An 8504-nucleotide genomic window follows, 5' to 3' on the forward strand; every position below is an offset into this window, starting at 1 on the left:
CATGTCACTCTTGATTCATTGCATATCCCGGTACACCGCCGGAGGCATTCACATAGAGTCATATTTTGTTCTAAGTATCGAGTTGTAATTCTTGAGTTGTAAAGTAAAGAAAAGTGTGATGATTTTCATTATTAGAGCATTGTCCCATGTGAGGAAAGTTCTTCGAAAAAAGGGAGAAAGGCCATAAAAAAGAGAGGCCCCAAAAAATGAGAGAAAAAGAGAGAAGGGGCAATGTAACTATCCTTTTTCCACACTTGTGCTTCAAAGTAGCACCATGATCTTCATGGTAGAGAGTCTCTTATGTTGTCACTTTCATATACTAGTGGGAATTTTTCATTATAGATCTTGGCTTGTATATTCCAACTATGGGCTTCCTCAAATGCCCTAGGTCTTCGTGAGCAAGCAAGTTGGATGCACACCCACTTAGTTTCTTTTGTTGAGCTTTCATATATTCATAGCTCTAGTGCATCCGTTGCATGGCAATCCCTACTCCTTGCATTGACATCAATTGATGGGCATCTCCATAGCCCGTTGATTAGCCGCGTCAATGTGAGACTTTCTCCCTTTTTTTCTTCTCACACAACCTCCATCATCATATTCTATTCCACCCATAGTGCTATATCCATGGCTCGCGCTCATATATTGTGTGGAAGTTGAAAGAGTTTGAAAAAGACTAAAGTATGAAACAATTGCTTGGCTTGTCATCGGGGTTGTGCATGATGGGAGCATTTTGTGTGACGAAAATGAAGCATGCCCAAACTATATGACTTTGTAGGGATAAGCTTTCTTTGGCTATGTTATTTTGATAAGACATGATTTCTTGGTTAGCATTGATTGAAGTATTATTATTTTTATGTCAATACTAAACTTCTGTCTAGAATCTTTCGGATCTAAACATTCATGCGACAATAAAGAGAAATACATTGAAAATTATGTTAGGTAGCATTCCACATCAAAAATTCGGTTTTTATCATTTACCTACTCGAGGACAAGCAGGAATTAAGCTTGGGGATGCTTGATAGGTCTCCAATGTATCTCTAATTTCTTATTGTTCCATGCTATTATATTATCTGTTTTGGATGCTTATGGGCTTTATTATACACTTTTATATTATTTTTGGGACTAACCTATTAAACGAAATCCAAGTGCAAATTGTTGTTTTTTTGCCTATTTCAGTGTTTCGCATAAAAGGAATATCAAACAGAATCCAAACGGAATGAAACCTTCGCGAGGATCTTTTTTGGAACAAACATGATCCAGGAGACTTGGAGTGGACGTCAAGGAAGCAGCGAGGTAGGGTGGCGCGCCCAGGGGGCCAGGCGCGCCCCCACCATCGTGGGCCCCTCGCAGCTCCACGGACCTACTTCTTTCGCCTATATACACTCTTATACCCTAAAAACATCGAGGGGAGCCACAAAACCACTTTTCCACCACCACAACCTTCTGTACCCGTGAGATCCCATCTAGGAACCTTTTCCGATGATCTTCCGGAGGGGGAATCGATCACGAAGGGCTTCTACATCAACACCATAGCCTCTTCGATGATGTGTGAGTAATTTACCATAGACCTTCGGGTCCATAGTTATTAGCTAGATGGCTTCTTCTCTCTCTTTGGATCTCAATACAAAGTTCTCCTGGATGTTCTTGGAGATCTATTCGATGTAATCTTTTTCTGATGTGTTTGCCAAGATCCGATGAATTGTGGGTTTATGATTAAGATTATCTATGGACAATATTTGATTCTTCTCTGAATTCTTATATGCATGATTTGATATCTTTGCAAGTCTCTTCAAATTATCAGTTTTATTTGGCCTATTAGATTGATCTTTATTGCAATGGGAAAAGTGCTTAGCTTTGGGTTCAATCTTGTGGTGCTCGATCCCAGTGATAGAAAGGGAACCGACACGTATTGTATTGTATTGTTGCCATCGAGGATAAAAATACGGGGTTTATATCATATTGCTAGAGTTTATCCCTCTACATCATGTCATCTTGCCTAATGCGTTACTCTGTTCTTATGAACTTAATACTCTATATGCATGATGGATAGCGGTCGATGTGTGGAGTAATAGTAGTAGACGCAGAATCGTTTTGGTCTACTTGACACAGACGTGATGCCAATGTTCATGATCATGCCTAGATATCATCATAACTATGCGCTTTTCTATCAATTGCTCGGCAGTAATTTGTTCACCCACCGTAATATATGCTATCTTGAGAGAAGCCACTAGTGAAACCTATGGCCCCCTGGTCTACTTTACATCATATAAGTTTCCGATCTACAATTCTAGTTTACTATTTATTTTGCAATCTTCACTTTCAATCTATACAACAAAAATACCAAAAATATTTATCTTATTATCTCTATCAGATCTCACTTTCGTAAGTGACCATGAAGGGATTGACAACCCCTTTATCGCGTTGGTTGCGAGGTTCTTGTTTGTTTGTGTAGGTACTAGGTGACCTGCGTGTAGTCTCCTACTGGATTGATACCTTGGTTCTCAAAAACTGAGGGAAATACTTACACTACTTTGCTGCATCACCCTTTCCTCTCCAAGGGAAAACCAACGCATGCTCAAGAGGTAGCAAGAAGGGTTTCTGGCACCGTTGTCGGGGAGGTTGTACCAACTTAATCAAGATTTGATCTCTCGTCAACAAGCCATTTCTGGTGCCGTTGCCAGGGATATCTACGCACAAGTCAAGACATACCAAGTACCCATCACAAACTCTTATCCCTCGCATTACATTATTTGCCATTTGCCTCTCCTTTTCATCTCCCCCTCTTCACCCTAGCCATTTTATTTGCATCTTTTCCTTTTGCTTTTCTTTCGCCATGGCCGAATCAAAAAAGGTCTAAGGGTTCTCTCCCAAGCTTTAGTACTTTGTATAGTCTCTCTGTTCTTTCTAAGCTCATAAATAATGATGCTATGGAAAGACCTACCGAGGTTATCAATGAGGGTTTGAATAATTTAGATGAAGATGATCCTGGCATTTTTCGTTATTTACTTGAGTCTTTAAAAGATGCATTGGATAGGTTATTAAGGATCCGATCCAGCTATGTGCCCAAATATCATATCGAGATATACCTGGAAAGCTTTTATGTTGGCTTACCCTCTTCATTCAAGCAAGTTTTAGACTCTATTTTTGAAGAAGGTTTTCTTGAGGGGGATCCCATAGATACCTATGAAAAGATGAAAACTATATTTGGGCACCCCATGAGTGAGAAGGTTGAATCCACCTCTCTTTTCTGCTTTTATCAAAATGAAATTATCAAAGAGATGAAGTCTAGCTTAGATGCAAATTTCCGTAGAGTGCTTAATCTTTCTTCTACCATTAATGGACACATACTTTCTCAGAATAGAAATATAAATGATATATATAATAAAATTTATCTTTTCTTTCCTAATACCAGAGATGACAATACCTAGATCTATTCTTGCTTTTATGCCGTTAAACGATAGCGCTTGTTGGGAGGCAACCCAATTTTATTTTTTTCTTGCTTTTTGGTTCTGTTTAGTAATAAATAATTCATCTAGCTTCTGTTTAGATGTGGTTTTATTCTTTTAATTAGTGTTTGTGCCAAGTAGAACCTTTGGGAAGACTTGGGGGAAGTTTATGCGATCTTGCTGTAAAAACAGAAACCTTAGTGCTCACGAGATTTGCTGCCATTGTTTACTGGAGAGTGCAATTAGGTTGATTGTTATTGCAAATGATTAATAGAAAAATTCTTCACGTCCACCAATTTATTTCATAATTTTTGGGGTTACAAAAGTATTCGAAACCTACAGCTTAGTACAGACTGTTCTATTTTTTAAAAGATTCTGTTTTTCGTGTTTTGTTTGCTTATTTTGATGAATCTATGGCTAGTATCAGGGGGTATGTACCATAGAGAAGTTGGAATACAGTAGGTTTAACACCAATATAAATAAATAATGAGTTCATTACAGTACCTTGAAGTGGCGGTTTGTTTTATTATACTAACGGAGCTCATGAGATTTTTCTGTTGAAGTTTTGTGTTGTGAAGTATTCAAGTTTTGGGTAAATATTTGATGGATTTTGGAACAAGGAGTGGCAAGAGCCTAATCTTGGGGATTCCCAAGGCACCCCAAGGTAAAATTCAAAGACAACCAAAATCCTAAGCTTGGGGATGCCCCGGAAGGCATCCCCTCTTTCATCTTCGTCCATCGGTAACTTTACTTGAGGCTATATTTTTATTCACCACATGATATGCGTTTTGCTTGGAGCGTCTTGTATGATTTGAGTCTTTGCTTTTTAGTTTACCACAATAAACCTCTCTGTACACACATTTTGGGAGAGACACACATGAATCGGAATTTATTAGAATACTCTATGTGCTTCACTTATATCTTTTGAGCTAGATAATTTTGCTCTAGTGCTTCACTTATATCTTTTTAGAGCACGGTGGTGATTTTATTTTATAGAAATTATTGATCTCTCATGCATCACTTATATTATTTTGAGAGTCCTTTAGAACAGCATGGTAATTTTCTTTGGTTATAAAATTATTCCTAATATGATAGGCATCCAGGATGGGTATAATAAAAACTATCATAAAAAGTGCATTGAATACTATGAGAAGTTTGATACTTGATGATTGTTTTGAGATATGAAGATGCTGATATTAGAGTCATGCTAGTTGAGTAGTTGTGAATTTGAGAAATACTTGTGTTAAAGTTTGTGATTCCTGTAGCATGCACGTATGGTGAACCGTTATGTGATGAAGTTGGAGCATGATTTATTTATTGATTGTCTTCCTTATGAGTGGTAGTCGGGGACGAGCGATGGTCTTTTCCTACCAATCTACCCCCTAGGAGCATGCGCGTAGTACTTTGTTTTGATAAATAATAGAATTTTGCAATAAGTATGTGAGTTCTTTATGACTAATGTTGAGTCCATGGATTATACGCACTCTCACCCTTCCACCATTACTAGCCTCTCTAGCACCGCGCAACTTTCGTCGGTACCATAAACCCACCATACAAAACAGCCACCATACCTACCTATTATGGCATTTCCATAGCCATTCCGAGATATATTGCCATGCAACTTACCACTGTTCCGTTTATGATGACACGCTTCATCATTGTCATATTGCTTTGCATGATCATGTAGTTGACATCGTATTTGTGGCAAAGCCACCTTCATAATTGTTTCAAACATGTCACTCATGAGTCATTGCACATCCCGGTACACCGCCGGAGGCATTCACATAGAGTCATATTTTGTTCTAAGTATCGAGTTGTAATTCTTGAGTTGTAAGTAAATAAAAGTGTGATAATCATCATTATTAGAGCATTGTCCCAAGTGAGGAAAGGATGATGGAGACTATGATTCCCCCACAAGTCGGGATGAGATTCTGGATGGAAAAAAAGAAAAAAAGAGGCCATAAAAAAGAGAAAAGGACCAAATAAAAAAATGAGAGAAAAAGAGAGAAGGGACAATGTTACTATCCTTTTACCACACTTGTGCTTCAAAGTAGCACCATGATCTTCATGATAGAGAGTCTCCTATGTTGTCACTTTCATATACTAGTGGGAATTTCATATTATATAACTTGGCTTGTATATTCCAATGATGGGCTTCCTCAAAATGCCCTAGGTGTTCGTGAGCAAGCGAGTTGGATGCACACCCACTTAGTTTATTTTGTTGAGCTTCAATACACTTATAGCTCTAGTGCATCCGTTGCATGGCAATCCCTACTCACTCACATTGATATCTATTGATGGGCATCTCCATAGCCCGTTGATACGCCTAGTTGATGTGAGACTATCTTCTCCTTTTTGTCTTCTCCTCAACGACCATTATATTCCACCTACAGTGCTATATACATGGCTCACGCTCATCTATTGCGTGAAGATTGAAAAAGTTTGAGAACATCAAAAGTATGAAACAATTGCTTGGCTTGTCATCGGGGTCGTGCATGATTTAAATATTTTGTGTGGTGAAGATGGAGCATAGCCATACTATATGATTTTCTAGGGATAACTTTCTTTGGCCATGTTATTTTGAGAAGACATGATTGCTTTATCAGTATGCTTGAAGTATTATTATTTTTATGTCAACATTAGACTTTTTTCTTGAATCTTTCGGATCTGAACATTCATGCCACAATAAAGAAAATTACATTGATAATTATGCTAGGTAGCATTCCGCATCAAAAATTCTGTTTTTTATCATTTACCTACTCGAGGACGAGCAGGAATTAAGCTTGGGGATGCTTGATACGTCTCCAACGTATCTATAATTTTTTATTGTTCCATGCTATTGTATTATCTGTTTTGGATGTTTAATGGGCTTTAATTTACATTTTTATATTATTTTTGGGACTAACCTACTAACCAAAGGCCCAGTGCAAATTGTTGTTTTTTTTGCCTATTTCAGTGTTTCACATAAAAGGAATATCAAACGGAATTCAAACAGAATGAAACCTTTGGGAGAGTTATTTTTGGAAAAAAACATTATCCAGGAGACTTGGAGTGGCCATCAAGAAAGAAGCGAGGAGGCCACGAGGCAGGGGGCACGCCCAAGGGGGCAGGCGCGCCCCCCACCCTCGTGGGCCCCTCACAGCTCCACCGACGTACTTCTTCCTCCTATATATACCCATATACCCCCAAAACATGCTAGAGCACCATGAAACCCTATTTCCACCGCCGCAACCTTCTGTACCCGTGAGATCCCATCTTGGGGCCTTTTTCGGCGCTCCGCTGGAAGGGGAATCGATCATGGAGGGCTTCTACATCAACACCATAGCCTCTCTGATGTTGTCTGAGTAGTTTACCAAAGACCTTTGGGTCCATAGTTATTAGCTAGATGGCTTCTTCTCTCTCTTTGGATCTCACTACAAAGTTCTCATCGATTCTCTTGGAGATCTATTCGATGTAATTCTTTTTGCGGTGTGTTTGTTGAGATCCGATGAATTGTGGGTTTATGATCAAGATTATCTATGAAAAATATTTGATTCTTCTCCAAATATCTTATGCATGATTTAAATATCTTTGCAAGTCCCTTCGAATTATCAGTTTGGTTTGGCCTACTAGATTGATCGTTCTTCTAATGGGAGAAGTGCTTAGCTTTGGGTTCAATCTTGCGGTTTCCTTTCCCAGTGACAGCAGGGGCAGCAAGGCACATATTGTATTGTTGTCATCGAGGATAAAAAGATGGGGTTTATATCATATTGCTTGAGTTTATCCCTCTATATCATGTCATCTTGCCTAATGTGTTACTCTGTTCTTATGAACTTAATACTCTAGATGCATGTTGTATAGCTGTCGATGTGTGGAGTAATAGTAGTAGATGCAGAATCGTTTCGGTCTACTTGTCGCGGACGTGATGCCTATATACATGATCATGCCTAGATATTCTCATAACTATGCACTTTTCTATCAATTGCTCGACAGTAATTTGTTCACACACCATAGAAATTGCTATCTTGAGAGAAGCCACTAGTGAAACCTATGGCCCCCGGGTCTATCTTCCATCATATTATTTTCCTATCAATTTTTTATTTCTATTTTGCAATCTTTATTTTCCAATCTATACAATAAAAATACCAAAAATATGTATCTTATTATCTCTATCAGATCTCACTCTCGTAAGTGACCGTGAAGGGATTGACAACCCCTTTATCGCGTTGGTTGCGAGGTTCTTGTTTGTTTGTGCAGGTACTAGGTGACTTGTGTGCTATCTCCTACTGGATTGATACCTTTGTTCTCAAAACTGACGGAAATACGTACGCTACTGTGCTGCATCACCCTTTCCTCTTCAAGGGAAAACCAACGCTAGCTCAAGAGGCAGCAGCGAACACATGCTCTGGTGATCGGCGAGCTTGTGGTAAGTGACGTAGAGCCCACAGCCTTCATGCGAGCACTCCACCCTCACCGATGAGAGGACGGCGTCCACCACCGTGTTCCGCACGTCGAAGCCACCACCGCGCTCGCACTTCTGGCACTGCCGCTGGTTCCCGGGGTGCTCGACGCGGTAGTCCGCGCAGGCCAGTGCCCTCCCTTGCACTGCACAAATCAATCGAACAACACATCAATCAAGAAACCTGCACCTTGCTCGATCAACCAAACGGACGAGGTGTATTCGAACCTCATACATTGGAGGCTTCAAGGGGCGGAGGCACAAGGGGAAGTGGAGCAAGGTGAGGTCCATCGAGACCATAGAGAGCTCCATCGCTGGGTCATGTTCCGTCTGCATGATCTCTCCCTCCTCCTACACAACCATCTCTCGCTTTATTAGGGATGGGGCATTACGAAGCTTTACCATCACATATTCATACTACTTCAAGGTGCATTAAATCAACACATGCAAGTATCAATAGGAGAGTCACGGCATGCATGCATGCGTTGTAATTAATGCATCGGTAAACGCAAATTATTGAAATATATCGAGTGTAGTGCTTTGATGCGTCACGTCAACTCGTACAAGACCGAGAAGTTTGATTACTACAATGCCCTCTCCCTCACGAACTGAGCTCCGGT

Source organism: Triticum dicoccoides, chromosome 6A (assembly GCF_002162155.2).
Source record: "Triticum dicoccoides isolate Atlit2015 ecotype Zavitan chromosome 6A, WEW_v2.0, whole genome shotgun sequence".
Lineage (NCBI taxonomy): Eukaryota > Viridiplantae > Streptophyta > Magnoliopsida > Poales > Poaceae > Triticum > Triticum dicoccoides.